The following is a 25836-nucleotide window of genomic DNA, read 5'->3' on the forward strand; positions in this document are numbered from 1 at the left end:
AAACACTTTGAATGGCAATTCTTGTTGTGAGGATAATTTGTTTTGATCCTTTTAATCAAATTTTAAATGACACGCTCTTATATCATTTTTTCAGGGATTCACCTATCAAAATAGCAAGGACATTGGAATAACAGTTTCAAAGAATGAAGTGGTCAGTATACCCCAAAAAAGCATGCTGGGTGGTATGTGGTTGGGAGGTTACAATGGGACAATGGTGGGGACCCCCAGTGGTGGGAGAAGTTAGTGGTGAGAGAAACTGGGCACCAACTTTTCCTTCCTGAGAACTGCTCTTCTTCATCACATTATCACATTTTAATCCTCATTGACACCAACTTATCTTGATCTGGGTATACACCTATATCTCTTTAGACTGGCATAGTTAGGAAAATTCTCTTAAAAATTTTTTTAAAGTAGAAATGACAGGGTCAAAAAGTTCTTTACTAAAAGCTAAAAAAAGGGGGGGGGAATAAAATAGAAAAACAATGAAAAAGTGTAATATATAAGCTTATGACCCAATAGGACTAATGTCTAGTTGCAGTTTAGTTTGTACAAATTAATAACTGGAAATCACTACCTTAGTCACTCTGTGTCAAAATACTGTTTTGTTCAAATGACATTTCTTAGTCACCCTGTGTCAAAATACTGTTTTGTTCAAATGACATTTCTTCTCCCATTTAAAGACATAAACCTCCCTCCCAATTATTCCTCCCAATGAAACTTCTCCTAATTTCAACAGACGTCTCCTCAGGGAGTGTTTTTCAAAAAATGTTTAATGTCAATCCATATTTAAAAACACAATTTAGATCTCTATCCAGTACATACATATACCTCCGATATGTAACTAAAATTTCATGAAACAGCCTCATTATGTGTGATATACTCTGACCTATTTCCTTTTCTCTTTCACTTTTTCAAATGGAGATACTGACAAATTAAACTAATTTCATGCACTATTACCGGGTGGTATTTGTCACTGGAAAACCACGCCTGAAAAGGTCCATCTCAGTCTGCATGGAAGCTCATTAACACATCACAGGCACAGTAATCCCTTTCTCAGTTTCTCAGCTGCACCCCCTTCCTTGGAATTCTCAAAACCTGCTGGTTGGTTTAGTCATTTATCATACAAGAAGAGTTACAACATACCAGGGGCACAGGACCACAGTCAGGGCATCAATTCCTACAAGTATGCACAGATGCCAATCCAAGTTTCAGGTGCTTACAAACTAAGGAAGCAAAGAGTAGGAAGCAACTGTGCTGGTCTAAGAGATCGCTGGGCCAAAGAAGGAAGCACTGGAGGTAGAAAGAAGAAAGTTCAGGAACCCAGAGTGATGGACCTATCTTTACCACTCAGTTATAGGGCCAGGAAGGGGGTAGAAAAGAGTTAAGTTTTGGGTGACACACCTGGTCCTCTTCAATGAATGAATGAATGGGTTAAATCAGTATTCAAAGCCCTAAGCCAATATTTCTTTTTTAAAAGTTATAATGATATGAAAAAGCATTCCACCACTCTTGCTTAGGTAATCTGGAATCTGTGTTATTTCACTTATGTGAACTATGCAGAGCCTTGAATGGGGAGTGTTCCTTATAGGCGATAAAAGAAGAGGACCCAATTAAGAAGTCATGGGAGAACCCTTCTGAAAGAGGGATGTAGGTGTTTTAACAAGAAATGAAATTAATTCCAAAGACAGCTTATGAGGGAATCATTTGGTGTTTTCTCCACAAATTTCCTTTTGGTAAAAAAAAAAATAACAGCTCTTTAATTTCTTCAGGCTCTGCCTGCCCACAGGCATTTGCTGCTCAGCAGCTGCCTCAGTACAGACAGCTCTGACTCCATGGACTACTACTAGCTGTTCTTGGGAGAGACACTGGTATTTGTCCAACATGACATTCGAATAAAGCTTGAGGACAGGAGATTATAACCAGATACCTTTACTCAATATTTTCACATGTAACTAAAATTAGAAAACACATTCCAAAGGATTTTACAGAGGGACTTAACATTCATCAGGCAAAGTAACTTTAGATAACTTTGACCTTTGTTTCCACATCATTTTGTTCCCATCTCTGTTATGTACTTACTTCCTGCTGAGCTGAAACTGACTACGATCATGTCTTCATTCCTTCACTGAATCAAACTGAGGGCAGGAACATGTTTTCTTATTCTTTGTATCCCTAACATCTACCACCTTGCCTGGAGTTTTGAGTGGATTCAATAACACTTTGTGTAATAAATAAGAAAAGAGGTAAGAGGAGCATGAGCTTTGCTCCGTGTGTATGTGAGGAGGTAGGAAAGTAGTTGGAAGCAGGGCAGGAGAAGCAAGAATAGTTGAGGGCTTTCCCCAGAAATGAAAGAGATTACATTCAGAATGCGTAAACTTAACCAGACTCTGGCTACTTGCTCCTTAAAGCAGTTCTTCTTAATCTAGGTGCATATAAATCACCTGGCAGTCTGGTTACAATGCAGACTCTGATTCAAGAAGCCTGAGGCAGAATCTAACATTCTGCATTTCCAGTAAAGCTCCCAGGGGTTACAAATACTGCTGGGCTACAGTTTTGACATACCTCCAGGAGCAAGCCACTCCAGGGACCTATGCTCTAGGTATCTTCAACGGCATGGATTTGACCGAGGTCCCAGGAGGAAGTAGATAGTAAACTCAAAGAGGTAACTCAGGAGGCTTTAAGAAGAGTCTGCTTGGCTATTTGCAAAATTGAGCAGCATGAGGGGAAGAAAAAAATTAAGGAACTTAACAGTTAGAAACCAGGAGGATGAGGCATCACCAGCCCTAGACTGGAAGCCCAAAGGGAGGGAGTGGTTGCCAGAACCAAAGAGCTTTAAAGCTGGAACAGGAGCAGTAGGCTAGGGTCATGAAAAGAGTTGCAGTCTTGGGTACAGTAGAGAGGAACACAGGCCTTCCCCAGGGCTGGGAAAGGAGAATAAGCATCCCAGTATCACTCTCTTCCCAGTCTCTCACTGCCTCTTACACCTCCCATTGGCCAAACCCAGCTGGGAGCCAGTGGGCAAGGGGACTTGTGGATAAGCTCCCCCAGAGCCTCTCAGAGCACAGAGGTAGAGGACAGTCACAGTGAACTTGTGAATAATTCAGCAATGTATTATGTCCTGTGGTTAAAAGTAAATGCCCTTAAAACACAAAGAGTCTGGACTTCTCGAGGGGGATGACATGAACAAAAACTGCAGAGGGTCCCTGTTTATTTCTATAGGTAATCTTTAGGAAGAAAGGAACCCCAAGGAGGTAAGTAGGGGCAGCATTAAATATTTAAAAATAAAAAAGCTGAATGCCTGAGGCAAAGTGTTGGGAAGCCATCCAAAGCCCAGCTTAGGAAGTGAAGAATAGAGCAGCCTCAACAGGTTCTCTTGGAGAAACAGGACTGGCGGGTTGGGGCTGGCTGCAGCAGTTGTGGGAAGACCAGCTTTCACACTGGTCTCAGGGGCACCTAGCCTGAAACCCTCCTGCTCCTTTTTAGAATTTAGATACAATGTTACTGGTGGATTTCCAAGATTTGGGAAAAAACGTAGACCCAAAGAAAATAAGAAACAGTAAGCATCAAGACCAAACAGCCAGCTCCTAAAAAAGATCAAATCAGAAGTTTGTTTGAGAAATTTATATGGGCACACATTATATACAAATATACAACTGTATATAAAATATGATATATAATCTCAGATAGTGATGTATATGTATATTTCAAGGGATTCCTCATTAATACTCTAACCAAGGCTGTTAGGAATAACATTAACTGAGTAATAACTTCCTATTTGGATTTTCAATGTGTTATAAACAGTGAACACTCTTATACCCATTTGCCCTAAAAAACAAGGTTATCTCACCCCCCTGACCCCCAACTCTTACAACCAGGACATGCTCTACTCCTCCTCATCAGTTGCAGTGGCTAAGCACAGCAGACCTTCCCAAGGCTGGGGAGGCAGCTAGAAAACACAGCTGGAATCTCCAGGAAGTGAGAACTTGGCTTGGGCCTTGACTGATGAGTCAGATCTGGGTGCTTTCTGCCAGGATAAGACGATAGCTTGTTGATTGATATGCACCCTGCCCCCATCCCTCAACCCATATTCCAAGAGATATGGGCTGGCCAGTTTACCACTTGCGCCAGGGAGAATTGTTAGGAAGAAAAATAAAAACAGCAAACAGATTCCAGAATCTTGGCTCTAGTTCAAATGAGAGACAAAAACAGTTTTGAAAAGAGATACAACTGGCAAAACAAGTTTTTTTCACCACTCCATCCAAACCAGAGAGAAGGAAAGGATTTGGAGAGGAAAAGATTATTATGAGCAATCAGAGGCCATGTGTTCGGTGCCCCGCCCCCAGAACAAGGCCACAAAGTGTCAGCTGGGAAATGGGGCCCTCACAGGCTTCCTCATGAAGTCTCGGAGGATCTAGAAAGACACTTGCTTCCGACTTCCCTTCTTTTATGATTAAGGAAGCAGCCTCAGAGACACATCCCATGTCACTAGGGCAAGAAGAATGGGCAGAGACAGCAGCTCCCGCTCCTGCTAGGGAGTGATGGGGTCAGGAGTTCCCTGTACAGCCTGAGGGGTGCCCACTTTATCTGAGAAAGAAAAAGAAGCAGACAGAGATTGATTGATTCTCAGAGTCTGACAGACATGCCTGGCTGGAAATAAGGGTCCCTGTGGCAGGGGCTGCAGAGTGAACACTTCCTTCCAGAAACTGAAACAGGCTGAAGGCTCAGCTCCTATCAGAGAGACAAGTAGGAGCACCACACAGATCCACAGATCCACATTACCAACCCAGCAGCACTGTGTCCAATCCCATGGGGTCAAAGCTCAGACAGCAGAGGAAGGCTGAGTCAAGAACACAGCTGCCCCTGACTGTCCTGACTGCCTCTTCAGATGCTGCTTCCAGCAGCAATACAAGGAAAGGAGGGGGATCAAGGGGAAATACTCTGAATATTCCTGAATTTTAACCAGAAGCAACTTAGAAAGTGCTAAATTGGATCAAGTCAACTGGCTGTGGCTGTGACTAGATGGAGTTTTTCTGCTGTCAGAAGTAGAGGCTCAGAGTTAGATTATAAATTTTATTACCAGAAATAAAGAAAAGTACATTCGGTGACTGTGAAATTCATAGGCATTACAAGACTGATTGATTTTTTTTTTCTCAGCTTCCATTGCTTAAATGTTACACAGGCACCCCTCAGCATCTGAGCGCGATTGGTTCTATAACCCCCGTCTCCCAACTAATACCAAATTCCACCAATGCTCAAGTCCGTTATATAAAATGGTGTAGTGCTTGCATATAACCTTAGCACATCCTCCCAACACTTTAAGTCATCTCTAGATCACTTGTAATACCTAACACAATATAAATACTATGTAAAGAGTTGTTATACTGTATTGGTTTTTTAATTTGTATTTTTGTCATATTATTATATTTTTTTCTCCCAAATATTTTTTGATCCAAGGTTGGTTGAATCTGCCCATGAAGAACCTGCAGATACCAAGGGCTGACTTTATGGGAATACTTGGTTAAGATCCAATTCTATCCAGAAGCAGCAGCTCAGCAGTCTGGCTTCTGCATACGACCAGCTGATTCTGGGCAGCCATATGGCCTAGTCACTGAGATGGGGTGGCCTTGTAGGTCCAGCTCATGCTCAACAAGCAGCAGCCCTGCCTGGAAGCACCTGGCTCTCTTCTGCTCTCCTCTCCTTTCCAACGTCCTGCTGCAAGCCTCATATTTCCCATGAAGTTCTCCTAACTGTTCTAGTTCATAGGGATCATTCTTACATAAGCTAGGGACTCTCAGGTTCATAGTTAGTGACGTTTCGAGTTGTCGTTAATTTACTTTTGTGGCAAGATGGTTGAATTTCTGCCAGCAACTTGTTAGAAAGATGCATGCAGGTCAGAGTAATTTTAAAGCAGTAAGGACTGTCAGATGCCTGCGTTGAATCTTGACAAATGAATTTGCACCATTACCTATCATAGCTTCTCTGATAATGAGGAAGATGTTTAAAATGCTATACAATAATAGGCAGATGTTTCTACTGTCTATAAGGATGGGCAAGCGCCTGAATGTGACCTCCACCCTAGAACTGGGGCAGACAGTGGTCATACAATGGCTGTTTAGGAGATCATGGTATACCTGTACCTTGGAAGCTATATATTGAAACTTTGTAGAATTCTGATGAAAACAAAATGGAAAGTCTATAATACAAACAGTATTCATATTCAGTTTGTGAAAACCAAGTAGACGCAATGAAAAAGCCTTCTGTAATTTTGTTCCGCCCAAGGAAATGTGATAAATGTATGCAGTTCCTGATAACGTCTATTTTGCCCAGCTTATTATCCCTTTCTCTATCAGGTAAATTCCACAACCCTAATTAGCAGATGTAAGCTTTCACAGCTCACTCTGCAGAGCTTCAATATCTATCTTAGTACGGCAATTTGGGGTAATTTTCCAGATAACATGATCCAGGATTATTTTCATATGCAGAACACAGTGCACCCTTCAATAATATCCGGATCCAAACTAAGTTTGATATGTATAATGGCCTAGAAAAAGGCCGAGGCTCTGCATGAGCCTACGTAATGGACATTAAAGTAAACACTTCTACGAGCACACTCACTCAGGCAAGCATTCTTGTGACCTGGTCTGGAGAACAAAGAATATAAACATACCAGAATATCTGCAGATCACTTCAGATGTTGACCCCTGCTTAAGCCACAGAGTTAGCCAGTGCTCTGCTTACAGATGTGAAGTGGTGATTCTGTAAGAGGAAGAAGGGAGGAATACCCTGAAAAAGTATATAGTCTTACAAATCCAAAAGAATGAACTGCTGTGATAGCCCAATAATCGCTAATATCAGATAATCTATTATTCTCAGTGCCACCTAGGGATTCAGGAAAGTCAGATAAAAACATTTCGAGACAGCCACTCATAAAGGTATTTAAAGAACAATAAAAGAGCAAAATCAACTCCAATCAAGATGCACTAATGCTCATTAGTTACATGTAACACTCCCTAGTAGCCAATATTAAGTAAAATACTTGTTGGAAATCCTCAGCAATTCCATGAGAAATCCTATAGGTATTATTTATAGATAAGGAAACAAAGGCTTAAAGAACATTTGCCACTGGTCTGAAGACAGATTGCTGATTAAGAGGAAGAGCTAGGATTCTAACTCAGGCAGTCAGATCTCAGAGCCAGGACTCTGCCCTGTGCCTTGGGTATTTTCCCATAAGCTACTTGCAATATTTTTTCTGATGCAGTATTATTTCCGATGCAGTGACCACTGCTAAAAAGCTGCTTATGAATAGACAACATGACCAATTTCTTCTCTTCATTACTGAAAGAGGGCACCACAAGAGAATGAAGAAACTCATACATTTTTAGGACATAGGAGGCTGCCAGTAAAATTTCCAGGGGATTTTACATGAAACTTGCAGTTCATTAAGAAACTGTCAATCATTTCATGTGGACTCATCACTGCACTAATTTATTTCAAAACTAGAAATGTAACATGCCAACTTCATGGAAAAAACATCCTAGAGAAAGGTTGATACACCTAATCAAATGATTATGAATGAGTTACACACATTTCCAAACTACACCAATCCTTAGTCGATTTCTATAGGGCAAAACTTTCCCAGGTTTGGAGTTAATATTCTGAGAATATTTGAAAAAACTGAGAGCTAATGGCTTAACTAATGCCTAAGGGAACTACCCTAAAGAATGGCTGGTAATCATATTGACAAAGGCTTAGGAAATACCTATGTCCAATCAGAGTCCCTAGTGAAGCCACGACCAGATTGGAAAAATGCTAAGGAGGGTCAGAGATTCAAAACCGATGGCTTTCTTGGGTACCGTCCTTCATACTCTGTCAATATCTTTCTACTTGCAGCAGCCCTAGCTTCTCCCCACAACCTTGTCCATTCTCTTCTTCTCTACTTACGGGCTAAGGGTTCACAACTTATTTATTTATTTAATTTAGACAGGGTCTTGGCTCTGTTGTCACAACTTTGTCCATTCTCTTCACTCACAGGCTGAGGGCTTTTATTTATTTAGACAGGGTCTTGCTCTGTTGCCCAGGCTGGAATGCAGTGGTGCAACCGTAGCTCACTGTAGTCTTGACCTCCTGGGCTCAAGTGATTCTCCCACCTCAGCTTTCTGAGCAACTGTAACTACAGGTGAATGCCACGAAGACCTGCTAATTTTAAAAAAATTTTGTTGACATGTGGCCTCACTATGTTACCCAGGCTAATTTTGAACTCCTGATCTCAAGTGATCCTCCCACCTCAGCCTCCCAAAGTGATGGGATTACAGGCATGAGCCAGTGTGCCCAGCCTTGCAAATCTTTGGGCTAATTGCTCTTGAACTCTGACTCCTCAGGATGTCAAATTGTGTTCTGCATATTCTCCTCACTTGAAATCCATCTTGTCCAAAGCTCACCCCACTCCTAACTGCAATCCCTTTTCCCAATCTTAGTAATGGCATCATTTGTCATTTTTTTACTTCTCATTTTTTACTACTCCCTCTTCTTTGCCCTCCCTACTGGATAGATTCACAAATGCTGGTGAGTCTCCCTTGAACATTATCTCTCAAATACATCTTTTTCTGTTCTGTTGTACATCCAGCATTCAAGTTTATAATATATCTAGGCTATTGCACCACTTCACTGGTCTCCCAACTCCTCTCATTTTAATACTTTTTAAATATCCTTGCAAGAGTCATCTTGGTAAATCAAAAATTTTGTATGTCATTCTCTTATTAACAATCATTGTTGGGAGGATGTTCCAAACTTGGTAGGTTGTATAAAAATTTCTTCATAACCTGCCTTAGCTTACCTTTTCAAACTCACTACAATCCCCCACTCCAACCATATATGCTAAAATTCATCCATAATGATCTAATCATGGAACTTTTAAGTTGGGCTGCTGAATAGGAGTCAACAAAGACGAGATACTATAGCTGTTAAGAAAGAGGGCTTTGCAGTCAAACCAATGTTAATTGAATCCCCGATCTACTACTTACTGACAGAGTAATCTATGTACCATTCTGAAACCCAGTTTCTCCTTGTCTCCAAAAGGTCACCGTCATAACTAAATGAAATGTGTTAGCTATTATAATTATCTTCCTCATCAGGTGTACTTATATTCACTACTTAATATAGAGCAAATTGTCAAAGAAACACTTTTGGGCAAGGCATGGTGGCTCGCGCCTATAATCCCAGCACTTTGGGAAGCCAAGGCAGAGGCAGGCAGTTAACTTGTGCTCGAGACCAGCCTAGGCAACATGGTGAAACCCCATTTCTACAAAAAACACAAAAAAATTAGCTGGGCCTGGTGACATGTGCCTGTAGTCCCAGCTACTGGGGAGGCAGAGGTGGGAGGATGGCTTGGGCCCAGGAGACAGAAGTTGCAGCGAGTTGAGATCACATTGTTGCACTCCATCCTGGGATACAGAGCCAGATCCTGTCTGAAAAAAAACAAAAGAAAGAAAGAAATGTCTTACAGAAATCTATTACTGTTAGTTTTGGTAATATCTTCAAATCTTGTATCCATTACTCTCTGGACTTCTTGAAATGACAGTTTAGGAATACAATTGAAATAGGTATATAGCAATTAAAAAATGTCTTTTCTAGGCTTTCATGGTACCCAATTACACACCAGTGACTTAGTAATTAATGGACTACAGAACTTTCTTATAACATATCTTTTATTATTTTAGTTACTATGTGTTGTAACTCCAAATAAGCTTTTGAGTACAGAAATTTAACCTTATCCTTCTTAACATCTCTATATTACTTAGCGCAACATAAGATTCTTGGGAGACCTTCAGTGAATATTGAGGTCAGTCAGTCAATAGCCTAAAGACAGCTACTACCCAAGATAAATGCCAAACATTAGAGGGATGTGTTTGTGATGCTCTTTAATTGTGATGCTTTTTTAAAAAAAAATACGGATTATACTTTATAAAAAGGAAAATCATTTTACAGTTTCTTTTCTCATACTACACAAAACAAAATGCAAATTAGTATGAGCCATGGTCATACAAGTTAAAATTGGGCTTAGAACAATTAAGCATTTTAATTATAATGTTAATAATCACAGTTCATAACATGGAGGCCTTATTTCTCCAAACTACCTGCATTACTTGATACCAATGGATATACACAGTGCTTATAAAAATGTGACTGATATTTACCTTCCCAGCTGACTACAAGTGAAAAAGTCTGTGAGTGTGACCTCTAGTTGGAGAACGTCTCCCAACACCTCTTTGGGAAAATATTGTTCCCATCCAATATCCTGTATCTATCAGTTTGAAAATGTTTCCTCTGATAGCCAAGCTTTGAGGATTTAAGAAATCATGGCCCAAAGTTACTCAGCTTCTCCAGTAAAATTCACAAACATTTATTGAGTGCCTGTAAATATAGCTAACAACTATTAGCAGTTACTCATGCCATCCACAATTCTAAGCACTTACACCTACTAACTCTTTCAATCATTACAGTGACCCCATAAGGTAGGCGCTACTATTCCCTTTTACAGACATGACAACTGAGGTTTGGAGAGAAAAATTCACTTGCTCCCAATTATACCATAATAAGGGGATACAGCTAGGATTTTCACAGATGCTGTCCATTTCCAGAATCTCTGCTCTCAACCATGATACCATACAGGCTTAGCACTTATGGATACAGTTAGTGCTAAGAGTTTTACACAATGCTTTGAGAAAGCAAAGGAAGGAGAAAGTATTTTTCTATTAAAGGTTCAGGAAAGATCTCAAGGAGAAGAATGGGCAGGACTCTGAATGGCAGAGATGGTACAGGCACGACATGCATTCTAGGCAGAAGCCCTTGGCAAGTAAAGCTATACAGCCAGGGAAGGACAGGGAATGGGGTGAAATGGATGAGGAGTTTCATGTAACCAGTGATATAGGAGAAGATATAGTTACAGATTCTTCAGATGCCATGGGAAATGCTTTTGGACCTTAATCACTAGGTTGTAAAATGCCCCTGAAGTTACTCAACACGATACCATGAGTACATTCTTTGGAAATATTAAATATTTTCTACAACCTTAGAAATTTTTTTTCTCAGATCATTTTCCTTACTATTCAAATAGACTACTATGGATATGAATCTAAAAATCAAGAAACTCTCAATTGGGAGAACTAATGGACTAAAATTAGCAGGATGAAATTTAACAGGAAGAAGTATGAAGTGCAGAAATTTCAGTATATGTTTAGGATGATTTTTTTCCTGGCCCGAGTACAGGTCATTTGAAAAGAAATAGAGATTTGGGGCAACTAGGTCAGTACAAGTCAATAGCACTATGTAAATGTCAATAAAACTAATTGGATCTTAAGTGGCATAGAAGTATACGAGTATACGACACAAAAAGGGCAGACGATTGTCCTAAATCCAGCAAAACTGGAATTCAGCTCTAGGCACCACATGTAAAGGAGAATGTTAATAGGAATGACTTCAGAGCGCATGGCCAAAGTCTGACTGTCAAGTCATGCTCTGTGGGAAAATGTTGAAAGCACTGGAGAAATTTAGAAGGCTCCAGGGATGCATGATCACTATCTTCGAATATTTCAAGAACTATCTTGGGGAAGAACAATCTATATAGGCTTAAGATTCAGAAATAGAACCAATGGGAGGATAATATAATGAATGAATCAACTAACACTAAAGGCCAGCTCTCTATTAGAGGTATATTACCTAATAGGGCCTACAGGCTAGCCAAGGAGACAGAAGAATGCATCTAAAAAGAATCCTCACCTTGCTGCGTATGGGAGTGTGCAAATATTAAAGGAAGCATACTGCCAACGTAGTCTTCAGGGTGAGGGGTGGTGAGAGTGCTTTACGGGAAGGGGTGGGGTGTGGAAATTGAGCTGGACTTTGAAAGATGTATCAGTTTACAAATCCAAAGAGGTCATGTAACAGCCAAAAAGCCAAAGCCAAGATTACTGGGAATCCACTTAGGGCTTAAGAACATACAGTAATTCTCTATAATACATTCTTTCTCAAACTTTTGCAGTTCATAAGAAGTAATGTGTGTGATTCCTTCCCTTGTTTTTTTTTTTCTTTTTGAGATCGGAGTTTCCCTCTTGTTGCCCAGGCTAGAGTGCAATGGCTTGATCTCGGCTCACTGCAAACTCTCCCTCCCAGGTTCAAGCGATTCTCCTGTCTCAGCCTCCTGAGTAGCTGGGATTACAGGTGCATGCCACCATGCCTGGCTAATTTTTGTATTTTTAGTAGAGACAGTGTTTCATCATATTGTGGTCAGGCTGGTCTCAAACTCCTGCCCTCAGATGGTCCACCCGCCTTGGTCTCCTAAAGTGTTGGGATTTCAGGTGTGAGCCACCATGCCCAGCCTCCTTTCCTTTCCTTAATCACTGCAGTACACCCAGCACACACACACACACACACACATTCCCCCCACAATATTTACATATTAGTACAAGAGAATAAGTGCCATCTTATCCTTCGAGATAGAAGTCTGAAAAGAAGTAAATATCCTTTGAGAATAGAGCACACAAGAGCCCCATCAATGAGGAGAAACAGCCTCCCTAGACTGTGCCAAGTTCTGCAGCTACTTCTACCAAAACCTCAGAGTTTTTCTACTACCTCTTGACTGAAAAACACAGACAACACATTTTGTCACTCATTTCGCACTGTCTGGGAAAGTGCCCAGGTCCTGGAGTCAAACAAACTCTAGTTCTCATTGTTGCCCTGAGGCTTAGCTGTATAAACTTGAGCAAAACACTTAACCTCACTGTGCCTTGGTTTCCATACCGGTATGTTATGGATAATCACTTCTGCATGGAGTTTTTTGAAGATGAATGAAGCTGTATTTGTAAAATGCCTGCACACTGAAGGGCATTGAATAAATAGTAGCACTTAGGGTGCATATCCGAGGAATGCTTTATTTTGAAATGGGCCCCAAAATGCATGCCCTGCCTTGTAAGTAAGGCAGGAGCTGACTCTAAATGAATGTAATCAAGTATTGGTCAGCTGGTCTCGAAATCCTGACCTCATGTGATCTGCCCGCCTTGGCCTCCCAAAGTGCTGCGATTACACGTGTGAGCCACCATGCCTGGCCTCCTTTCCTTGGAGGGGACCAAGATTTCAGCTCTCAGGCATAGCCAGCAAAGGTACAAGCGAATGGATTTGTTCAGCAGTTTCAAACTTGGTTGAATTATGACATTTGTTCAAAGAAAAATGTGGACAGAAGATGAGGATTTCAGAGGGATAAATGCAGAGCAGCTCTGGTTCAATCATGGATGGAGATCCAGAGGCTATGCGGATTCTCCTCCACCTTCTACCCCAGAACCCTCATCCCCACCTCCTGTGCTTCCCTGAGCCAAGTGAGAAAACTCCCATACCAAGTGTTTTATCCCGAAGTGTCTTACCTCCAGCATTCTATAATTCCACTTCTACCACTGCCGCAAAAACCTACAGCTTTCCAGTCCCCGATGCCTTGAAACCTCAGGCACCTCTGATGCTTTGACAATTACATCACTTCTTGAAAAGTGTTAACATGGGTTTGTATCATATTTTTAAAATTGTATCATGGCTGTTCTTTTCTCTCTCTCTCTCTTTTTTTTTGAGACAGGGTCTCACACTGGTGCCCAGGATGGAGTGCAGCGGTGTGATAATGTCTCACTGCATCCTCGACCTCCCAGGCTCAAATAATCTTCCCACCTCAGCCTCTGGAGTAGCTGGGACCACAGTGGCACACTGTCATGTGTTGCTAATTTTTGTAGAGATGGAGTTTCACCATATTGCCAGGCTGGTCTTGAACTCCTGGGCTCACACTATCCACCCACTTCAGCCTCCTAGAGTGCTGGGATTAGAGGCATTAGCTACTGCTCCTGGCTGCCTTTGGATAATATTGATTTCTGCTTACTTCTGTAGTATAGATTACAAAGCAGTGTGAAGCGACTGAAGCTTCTTAATAGTAAAGGATATCCACAGACTCGTTCAATTAAAAAAGAGTGTAGGCTTTATGGTACTTTGTTAAAAAAAAAAAAAAAAGCAACAGCAGCTATGAGAGATAGAACAAATGATAAATCTTGTAGTATTTTTTAAACAAAAAGATACTAGACGATTCATACTTTTTGAATAATTGGCAAAGCATGAACTGGAAGACAATGTATAATTTGCTAATATTTTTAAAGAGTTGTTTGACATGAACAGATTTATGGGCCTCTATTTTAGTTACATTTGCTCTATAGCACCTGCCTTGAATATTTCTAAGTTACTGCAGATGTTCTACTAAGCTGCAGACACTGGTCAGCTCTTGGGCTCTCCTGCAAACTGCCATGTGGTTACTGCCTCCACATCTTCCGCATTCCTTTCCAAGTTTACGGATGCACTATTTGGAATGAGCTCTGCAAACTGTGGAGCAGCAAGAAAAACAAGGCAAAAATACCTTGATCACCATCTTCTTATTCTGGGAAGTTTCAGATCGCTACATACCACTTTAGTATATAAATAACTGAAATAGTATGCCTTCTAGACATCTTTTTAAAGAGGAAAAAAAAAAGACTGTTCCTAGCCCAATGGTGATTTTTGTGCAGCGCTCAGTTGGACTCTCGGGAGGCCTAAGCTAGTGTGATTTGTAGCTGAGCAAGAAATATCCTTTCCACGTCTGGCCCCAATTTTACCATGTATCCTCATTTTAAAAAAAAGAAAATATGTTTACACCTTCATGTTCCTTTTTTTAAATATATCTGACAAGTAGAGAATTGCTTAAGCTAATCTTCATAGCTAACAGACAGCTATGTTTACTCTGCTTACTTCCCTGAGTTTGTTTGGTAAATGAGCTTTGTAACCCTATTGTTTGTTTGTTACTAAAGTCTCCCAACAATGAATGCCCATCTAATCAGCATTTACCTTGCCCAAACACCCCCCCCAATACCATTTTTCCTCTTTTTTTGTTTTTTGGGATGGAGTCTCATTCTGTCACCCAGGCTGGAGTACAGTGGCATGATCTCAGCTCACTGCAACCTTCACCTCTTGGGTTCAAGCTGTTCTCCTGCCTCAGCCTCCTGAGTAGTTGGGATTATAGGTGTGCACCACTACCCCCAGCTAATTTTTGTATTTTTAGCGGAGATGGAGTTTCACCATGTTGGCCAGGCTGGTCTCGAACTCCTGACCTCAGGTGATCTGCCCATCTCAGCCTCACAAAGTGCTGGGATTACAGGGATGAGCCACTGCACCCAGCCCTTTTTTCTTCTCTTAATCCACAGGCTTCTACATCACTAAGAAACAATTCCCTTATTCTCAGTCTCTTTCATCTGTTTAGGTGAGTGCCTGGGGTGATTGCTGCAATCTTCTTGGTGCAGTCTTGTAAGAATGGTCTTAAGGCCAGCAGCACTGAACCTTCAGAGAGAGTTGAATGGCTGTGATACTCCAGGTGGTGGCCAGCTGCTGCTCCAAGCCTTTACTGTATTAATACTGTACATCTTGGCTGCACTGTTTCCACTCTCTACTTTTGGAAAATTTCCACATTCGGTCTGTGTTTACGTCAGCAACACTGAGTCAAAACACCACTGCTGGGGTTTTAAAAAAGCATTATTAAAACACATTCCTGCACTCAGCTCATCTGGAGTCAGGAGGAGGCCTTCCAGTAAATCTCTACTTCACTTTGTCATTCTCCGTATCATAGAAAGGCACTGATTTCCTTTAAGCTCATCTCAGGGGCTATACTGTTATTCTTTTCCTAAAATTTTAGCCAGAAACTTGTCCTTAGAACCTTGTATTACTGTGCCCATTGTTTTCAGGATTCCTTATCTGTAAAAGGATTCTACTAGCTTGGGTAGCTAAGTGTTGTTCATTTTCCCACTGTTTTCTCCACTTCGGCTTTAAGATCATAAAAATGAAATCCTTTGTTGAGATTTTCAAATCTAAACATAAGTCTTATCTTCTTAAACTTGTCTTTAATTAGTGCCACTGATATACAATTAATACCTTTAGAGTTTAACAGGGGCCTCACAAAATTTGCTGGCAAAAGACAGGCACACGTACAAAGTGGGCAGGGGAGGGTAATGGTAATCATACATAGGGGCTCTTAGAAAGAAACCACAGAATGTGAAACAGAAACTATTTCTAAATATAATGCAAATGCATTATTATCTAGATTCAAAGTTAAGGAAAGTCTCCCTATTTAGTAATCATCATCAAAGCGTGTGTAAACTTTTATTATTTTCACAACTGAACACATCCAGCAAATGCCATATCCAAAGCATCACTAGGGAATGGTCCTATCACTGCCCTTAGTTTTTCTTACATTACCTATAATTGAAGGTAAAACAAACAAACAAAAAACTCTTACCCCTTCCTCCACACACTATAAAAACAAGCAATATTTCATTGAAGGCTTCCTTAACATACTCTAAACCAATCTAAAAATCAAGCTCAATAGGGTCAAAGAAGACTTGACTTTTTGATTACAAAATGCTCTGGTAAAAACACTTAAGAACAATAAGGAAACTATAAACACAGCTTTGTAAATATAAAGATGACACTGCTTAAGTTAAAACGAATCCATAATGCTCTGACGCAGATGACTGGAATCTAATTTTAACTAAAAGTAAACTCAAATAAACAGCAAGACCACCTCTCTTAATGCTCCTCCTCCCTAACCAAACCCAAAACAAAGGACGAGAACAAGAACAAAAATGAAATAAAAGACAAACAAGGAGTCTTTGACAAGGCAGTTGTATGCATGACAATGTTTTACAAATTAAACATGAAAAGAGGTTAATCGATATCATGGAAGCCTTTCTGGGAAGAGCACACATTTGTGTTTCCCGAAGAAGAGCCTCTGCCTGCTATTGATCAGACTAATTAGGTCCTTGGCTTTGAGACTACACTAACACAGGTACTAATTAATATCTAAGAAGGTGCTTAAGGGAGGGGTAGACAGAGGCCACGGAAAGATCAGAAGAAATGGACAGATGCAGGTCACAAATATCCGCCAGCAAACCTCTTTTCTGTAGAACTCCTTCCCCACCCACCTCTCTCCTGTAGGACCAGGGCAACACAGCCACTTCTGGTGGGTGCCCTCTGTCCCAGTGCTGAGAGCAAGAGGAAAGACTTGATAAGCCTGACCACAGATATGCATTAATTCCATTAAAGAATAGAATAGCTTGCTTGGCTAAGGAACTCTATCTACCTCAGTAGGTTTTTCTAAAATTAAGTAATTAACTGGAAAGATTGGGTTAGATAGTTTAAAGTCTCCAGCACACAAACAGAAATAGGAATGAAAAGACTTCTAAGCCATTCATTTTTACACATCTATAAAGAACACATTTTAACTAGTTCTCTCAAATTAGCAATAGGACTTCCCTTCTATATTTGAGTTTTAAAAACTCATATCCATACCACAACAAAAATCTACTTCGAAAGGTTAAAAAATGGCAATTTACTATCAATTTGATGCAACTATAAATTACTAATAAAACTATAATCCCCTAAAAATAGATTTTAAAAAAAAAAAAGCTATCACAACTATCTGTGTCTTCCTTTCTCTTTTAAATCAAAGAAAGAAACAGTCTGCAGAAAGAAGTCTGTGGCCGAAGTTTTAAGAAGTGCTTAAAACCTTACCTTTTAGCAGGTTAAAAGGCTCAGGGATGATATTCTTAAGGAAAACCCACAAAACTCCTCTGCAAGGATGTCTCCCCATGGCCCAAAGGCAGGGAAACCATCCCCAGTCCACATTCAGCACCCCACACCCATTAAAATTGCTTCAACCAGGGTGGGACAGTGCTGATCACCTCTAGCCCTACAGAGCCAGACACAAAGGGCAATGGAGTTCCTTCTCTAAGTGGCGAACTAATTCCATCTCACAGTAGCTATTTAAGGAGGTGGTGCCTGTGGGACAAATGCTGCTAGGAGCCTTCCTGTTTGTGTCTCAGCTCAAACTTCTATCCATTTCCTAAGGAAGACTGAAAAGTGTAATCAGCCTCAAGAAGGCTGAGATTAACAGAAACCCACACAGTGTGTGAGGACAATTTTTACAGTTTTTCCTTCCTTCTTTCCTCTAATTAACAAACGTGGAGCTTTATGCAAAAGTCAAAAGCAAAAACCATAACTGCTGTGATTACAAAAAGTTTTCCTATTCCTGAAAGATTTTTTTAACCTGAAATGTAGAAAGGAAAGAATTCGCGGATGATTAATTCACTATATACCACCCAGCAATACAGAGAAAAATCACGCAACTTATGGTCAGAAGGTAAGGGTCTGATTAAAAAAACTTTGCAGGGCCGGGCGCGGTGGCTCAAGCCTGTAATCCCAGCATTTTGGGAGGCCGAGGCGGGTGGATCAAGAGATCGGCACCATCCTGGTCAACATGTTGAAACCCAGTCTCTACTAAAAATACAAAAAAAAAAATTAGCCAGGCATGGTGGCGCGTGCCTTGTAGTCCCAGCTACTCAGGAGGCTGAGGCAGGAGAATTGTTTGAACTCAGGAAGTGGAGGTTGCGGTGAGCCGAGATCGCACCATTAAACTCCAGCCTGGGTAAGAAGAGCAAAACTCCGTCTCAAAAAAAAACTTTGCAATTTACTAGCGTTGAGCCCTTCAGAAGTTCACAGATTCTCTTTGGGCCTCAGTTTTTCCATCTGAATAAATGGCATTAATAAATGGCTATATAAGCTCTCTGTAAAAGACCCTATACTTGGCTCTTACAAAAGTCAGATCATGCTATCATTATACCGCAGTATTTGATTTCCCGGCTGCTGTCACACAATATCAAACATTACTAAAAGGAGCTAATATAATGCTCTTCTTTCTAAAATTATATTATGTATGCATCTGTTGCTTGTACACTCTCTGACTTCCTCACTGGCCCCCAGGCCGTAGGTGGAACAGAAACTTCATTTGTTATTTTGATTTAACATTTCCAGTGCCTAGAGCTGTTCCTGGAATATATTAACATGCAATAAATATTTGCTAAATGAATAAATGGATAAATGCATAATTTCAGACAAAGTCAAATACAGCATTCTACACACAGTAACTCAAACAAATATGTATTTCATTAGTCAATGAATACAGATGCTTCTCGACTTATGATGGAGTTATGTCCAGATAAAACCATCATAATCCCAGCACTTCGGGAGGCCAAGGTGGGTAGGTCACCTGACGACAGGAGTTCGAGATCAGCCTGGCCAGCATGATGAAACCCCATCTCTACTAATAATACAAAATTTAGCAGAGCATGGTGGCCACACCTATGATCCTAGCTATTCAGGAGGCTGAGGCAGGAGAATCACTTGGCCCTGGGAGGCAGAGTTTGCAGTAAGCCAAGATCATGCCATTGCACTCCAGCTTGGGCAACAGAGCCAGACTCCGTCTCAAAAAAACAAAACAAACAAACAAACAAAAAACCATCACAGTTTGAAAATACTGCTGAAATAAGTCAAATAAGTTGAAAATGCAATTAATACACCCAACCTACCATCACAGCTCAGCCTAGTCTGCCATAAATGTGCTCAGAACACTTACATTAGCATGCAGTTGGGTAAAATCCTCTAACACAAACTTATAAGACATGTTGACTATCTCATGTAAGGTACTGATACCCTACTGAAACTGTATTGAATAGTGTACTGAAAGTGAAAAACAGAATGCTTGAATGGGTACTCAAAGTACAACCTCTACCAAATACATACATTTTTGCACTATTATAAAGTCAAAAGATCGTAAGTTGAACCATCCTAAGCCAGGGACCATCTGTACCGTTTTTCTATAGAGAAACATCCTGAGGAAAACGCAATGTAGTAAACTTGAAGTTGTAACTCCTGAAAACAAGTGTAATAAATATGACCTTATATTCTGTTCGAGCACCCAGTTGAAACAATAGATACTATTAAGATGGTTAATGTACAAATGAACTTCATGGAGTGTGACTATTAGGTACAATATTTAATATGAATTAATTCACTGAAAAAAATTTTAGCTTAGTTTAGAGTATACCCAAAGTCCTTTCTTGGGCTCATTTCTCTTAAAAATGAAAGCTCCCCATTACCCTTTAAGTCCTAGCTTGGTGGCAGTGGGATTCATTAATGGTACTGTGGGGCTTTTCGGATTTGAGAGGATTTTTACTGATATATAATATTTTACATATTTATGGTGTCCATGTGATATGTGGTTACGTGTATAGAATCTGTAACGATCAGGTCAGGGCATCTGAGGTATCTACGACTTTGAATTTGATCACGTCTGTTTCCTCTCTTCCAGCCAGTCATCCTAATATGCTGTTACCTAACAGTTCTAATCCTTTATCTAACTACATAAAGAACATTATCCAGACAAGGAAAATGACATGTGTTCCCCTGTGGTTCTTAGGATCCAACTACCAATGTTTACCATAACATCGTACTGGGCAACAGGAGTCTCAAGGATCGGAAACAATATGGCATTCAGTGATGGGCCTTCACATTCTTGCTTGAATCTGGTTCAGTTCACAGATCAATTCCTTGATGAATGTTTATGAATCGATTATGTCTAAGGAAGAAAGTGACTTCAGTGGTTGTCTATTTTATAAAATTACCAAGAGATGAAAGATCCCGAACCTCGAAAGATCATCTGAAATATAATTCCCTCTCACTTCTAAGGAGCTCTGCTTTGCTTGTGAAATACAAACCTCCCCCTCTCTCTTCTTTTCCTCTCTACTGTCTCTTGGCTCCCACTCTTTAGAGAGGACAAGAACTATCTTACTACAGATCTTTTTGTGAGTAATTGAAAATAAAGACTTAGGCTGGCCATAGTGGCTTATACCTGTATTCCCAGCACTTTAGGAGACTGAGGCAGGGAGACAGCTTGAACTCAGGAGTTTGAGACCAGTCTGGACAACCTAGTGAGATACGCCCTTCATCTCTACAAAAAATCTAAAATTAGCCAGGTCTGGTGGTGGTGCACACCCATAGTCCCAGCTATCCAGGAGGCTGGGACAGGAGGATTGCTTGAGCCCAGGAGAACAAGGCTGTAGTGAGCCATGATCGCACCACTGCACTCTAGCCTGGGCAACAGAGCAAAACTCTGTCTCACACACACAAAAAAGATTTAAAGTTGCTCACTCTGAATGAAGTCATTGTAGTTCCAAAATATAGAGAAGAATTTCATGATTATTGAATCTGAAAGTTACAGGTTTGGGCTAAAGAAAAAGAATCTCTAAGAACAGAGTGTGGTCAAATAAAAACAAAATTGACTGCCTTTCACAAGTCTTTACTCTTCTTTAGGTTTTTCTGAATTCAAGGTTTCAGACACTGGGGAAAAGTGGCTCCCCACCTCCCTCCGCCTCCCTCTCCCCTCACTCACCCAAAGGGCTAGAGGCATCCTTTAATTGAATAATAAAAGATTCTAAAGAAGTTTGGTATTGATTTTTTAACAGTTTCCAGCAGCCAGGCTTTCTCACTTACAAGTAGCCTCTGGCCTGACAAATACCAGTCTATGTGGAACAAGAGAGCTCAACTATAGAAGGTTGAGCATGTGGCTTAAATGCTGCCTATGACAAGCATGTTTGACCCCAAGGGAAGGTGGGGTCAAGTGTGGAAACTGCCATCCAATATTCAAGTCTTTTTTCTTCATCAAATGTAAGAACACTTTGGAAGCACTCAGAAACTCTGAAATCCTACCCTGGGGATGTCAATGTTCGGGCCAGCTTTTTCCTGTTTTATTGCCCAGATTACTGACAGATTTAATCAAGACAGCACTATATATTTGGTTCACAAATAAAAAGATAACTTCAAATTACTGATTGTACTATTTCTATCATTATTTGAGCCCATATTTTAATAAATATTTATCTAATGCTGCAGAAAACACAAAAATCAATCTTATAAGAGAAGATCATTTACGTCCACAACTAAAAGGAACAAATATCATAGAACACGTTATCCCAAAGCCTGCAATTACTGCTTAGTACACTTTGCAACAGAATAAAAATGCATCTTTCCTTGTTGCCATTTGTTGTTTTATAGAAGGATAGCTATTTCCTATCAGCTGACTCCAGTAACTATGATTTGTTAGGAATAAAATAAATAACACAAAGTTACCTTGAGAGGAAAATATTCTTGATAAGGAAATATTTTGAAGGCAAGTTAATTCTAAGAGTTTAGGACTATTTGTTTTCCAAGTAAATAAAAAGGGAAACGTTTCTTTCTCTTTTTCTCTCTTCCAATTGCTGTGAGGAAGGGCCCCACTAGATGCTATGAGAACACAAGACATGTAAGTACAGGGTTCCTATTCTCAATCAATTTATAAACTACCAAGACAGACACAGAAACAACTATGGTACAAAGGTGGTGTGCAGCATAGAGAGAAACCTAATATCACGAATGCAGAGCATGAAATGAAAAGGACATGGGCGCAAATCCTGGCTTCGGCACATTGCAGGTGTGTGAACTTCAGCAAATTTCTTAATCTTTCCAAGTCTCACTTTCCTTGTGAATAAAATAGAGACCTTACCAGTACCAACCTCATTGGGTCACAGTGAAAATTAAGTGAGTTTATGAATGCAAATCCCTTAATAAAGTTCCTGGCTTTTGGAAGTCCTCAATAAATAACACTGATGCAGAAGAAAATGATTGAAGAAATATTTAAATTGCCATGGACATTCAAAGGAAAAGGAAAATTCACATCCATAAATGAAACGATAGATATGAAGCCCCAGTGAAGAAATCACTTTCTTGGAATAGTTTAGCTGTACAGGCTGTCCCTGACTTACATTCCTTACGTGTGAAAGGTGCCTGGAAAACTATACCTGGGAAGAGCCGGAGCCACAGCACCCCCTTGTCCCCCAGTTGTCAGACTCCCTTTCTTTCTGGGAGGCCCAATTATGGTTCTGTGTCTAATATCAGCTTGTGCCAGTCCAGGGCACATGGAGACTCCATGGCCCTGGAGTCTCTTCTCCCCCTACCAAAATGTTGCTTCCTTCTCAACTCTAAGGAGGCTCAAAAAGGCTACCTTAACGTCTAAGAGGAAACACACAGAATATTTATAAAAGCTGAAATTGTTTCTGGCCACAAAGGACTAACTGATATTAGATTAGCCTTGCCACCATCAACAACCAGGAAAGTGCATAAACTACGTAAAAAACTGTTTATAAGACATCAGATAAGAGGAAGGACAACAGAAGATGTGATGCCTGAGAGAAAAGGAACAATGAGTGGGTCCTATGGGCATCCCAGCTTTCCACCTGGATGAACCGTGCAGACCAGCAGTACTGCAAGGGCAAGCCAAGAACACCGGGATCTCGCCGACTTAAGAGGACATAGAACAGAGTTCAAGGAGGCTACGGCAAATGGAATTTGGTAGAAAAAGTATCTGACAGAAAGAAGTGATAGAGACAAAGAGCTCAATTAATCCATATGGGGTCTCCTTGAGTTTTTCGCTAAGTATTAAGTCACTCATGTTCAGGGTCACCTTCATACAGCAGCCCCCACCCTCCAAAAAAATATCTTCAGTAAGTTAAGTAATTCCCATAGCACCCAAAGGGCTGGGAGGCATTTGACTCTGGACCAATCAGAACAGAAAGTCTTTGTTGAGAACCTGGGGTTTTAGTCAAAACCCCAGAAGTTTCTCATTTTAGTGAAACTAAATCAGCCCAAGTAAAGGCGACTCTAGACCTACCTTAATGAAACTTATAAAGAAAGGCAATAAAACCTTGCACCGAACAACAACAAAATAACAAGTCCAGCATTCACTAAAAAACTACATATATGCAAAGAAGCAGAAAATGAGACAGAAAAACAGACTCAGAAATTATGGAGTTGAGAGTGGAGGAATTAGCACACAAGGACATTAAAGAGAAATCATACTATGCTCAATAATTTTAGAAATTAAAAAGAAAAATAAGAGGGGAGACATGGAAGATAAGAAAATAAAACTTTCTGGAAATAAACAAAATATCTGAAATGAAAAACATACCAGACAGAATTATCAGCACATTAATCAACTGCAGAATAAGAGACCAATAAATTTGGAGACAAAATATGGAAAATACTCAAACTGAAACACACAGGGAACAAAAGTCTGGAAAAGTTGAATAGAGCTTGAGTGACCTGTGCGATGATACTGAGTAGTCCAACATACGTGCTACTGGAGTGCTAGGATGAGGATTGGGAGGGGGAACTGATTTAAAGAAATAGTGGCTGAAAATTTTCCAAGGTTGTTGAAAACTATAGATCACAGATTCAAGAAACTCAATGACCTCAAGAAAGATAACACAAAACCACAAACAGGCACACAATGATGTAAGTGCTGAAAAACAGAGATAAAGAGAAAATGTTGATAGCAGAGGAGTAGAAAAAAGCAGACACATTACACACAGAAGAACAAAGATAAGAATCACTGCAAACTTCTTGTCAGAAACAACACAAGCTAAAAGCAGTAGAGCAACATCTTTAAAGAGTTAAATAAAATCATGATCAACCTAGAATTCCATATCCAGTGATACTATCCTTCATAAAGGAAGATTAGATAAATACTTTTTTAGACAAACAAAGGCACAGAGCCAGCCAATCTGCACTAGAAAAAAATACTAGAACAAGTTTTTCAGGCAGAAAGAAAACAATACCAGATGGAAACTTGGACCTCTACAAAAGAATAAAAATGTGGGAAACTGTAAATATGTGGGTACATATAAAAGAAACTATTTTCTTATTTTGATTTCCTTAAAATAAAATTGACTGTGTAAAACAAAACTAATAGTGTATTTTAAGGTTTATGAAATATGTAATAAATAAAATATACGATAACAGCAAAAAGGAGAAGAAAAAAATGAAAGCAAAAATCGTAAGACTTATACATGAAATGATAACATTTCTCAAAGGTAGAATGTGATAAAATAAAGTGTCATTATAAACTCTGCAGCAATCACTAAAAATACTGAACAAAGAGCTTAAAAGTAGAGATAAAATAATATTCTAAAAAAAAGCAAAACTCAAGTAATCTAAACGAGGGGCAGAAATGAGTGAGAAGAAGGGAAGAAAGCGGATGGAATAAATAGTAAACATAGAGCAAAACCCAAGCGTATATGCTGTCTACACACTTTATAAAGACATAGGCATAGGAAAAGTATAGGACGGACCACGGTATGCCATGCAAATGCTAATCATAAGAAAGCTGGATTGGCCACATCATTCAGACAGGTAGACTTGTACGGCAGCTTGGGTCCTTCATAAAGCAGATGTCAATACTGAGTCAGAGGCTCAGAAGATTTACTCGGAGAAACAGTCATGAAAGATTAAGGTAAATGAGAGCAAGACTGGGCACAGAAAAGCCTTCAAACATGAATGAAGATCTGAAACCCTTGATCAGAGAAGGGGAAAAAGACTTGAGTAGGAAGAGTCTGGGACTGAGGTGTAGGTTCCCAAAAGTCTCAGCCAGGCCTATGGAGATCCCGCAGCAGAAAATGCCAACAGAGGAGTTGGCATTGGGCTTAATCAGCCCAGTCTAGTACCATGCTGTGTTCAGTCATGGGCCAGTGGCATCTTGGGGAGAGCAGAGCCACTACAGGAAGACTGGCAGGTCCTGAAGTGTGAAAACTGAGGCTGTGGGCTAAGTATTCCACTCTTTGGAAAGGAGATCTAGCAGCGAAACTCCAAGGCTGTCACAACTTCAGAACAAGAACTGGGATTAAGGACAAAGAGGGATATTTATTTATGATAAATGACTGCATTCATAAAGAAAACCTAATAACCCTAAATGGGTATGCCCTGAAACACAGAGCTTCAAAATATTTGAAGTAAAAACCCTTCAGAACTGAAAAGAGAGACACATGCACAATTATAGTTAGAGATTTCAACACTGTCCTCTCAGTAAGGGAT

General features: G+C 40.1%; 1 protein-coding gene across 4 annotated transcripts in view; it reads right to left on the reverse strand.

Annotated features, from left to right (window-relative positions):
- The window catches only part of ARHGAP28 (Rho GTPase activating protein 28), a 187271-nt gene that overhangs the window by 122650 nt on the left and 38785 nt on the right, over nucleotides 1-25836 (reverse strand). The window contains exon 2 of one of the 4 annotated variants that reach the window (XM_035270597.3): nucleotides 6668-6756. The exons of the other annotated variants lie outside the window; for them this stretch is intronic. The gene's annotated coding sequence lies outside the window, so the exon portion shown is untranslated. The remainder of the gene's footprint in view (nucleotides 1-6667; nucleotides 6757-25836) is intronic. 4 annotated transcript variants of the gene reach the window in all.

The sequence above is a fragment of the Callithrix jacchus genome, chromosome 13, assembly GCF_049354715.1.
Source record: "Callithrix jacchus isolate 240 chromosome 13, calJac240_pri, whole genome shotgun sequence".
Classification (NCBI taxonomy): Eukaryota; Metazoa; Chordata; class Mammalia; order Primates; family Cebidae; genus Callithrix; species Callithrix jacchus.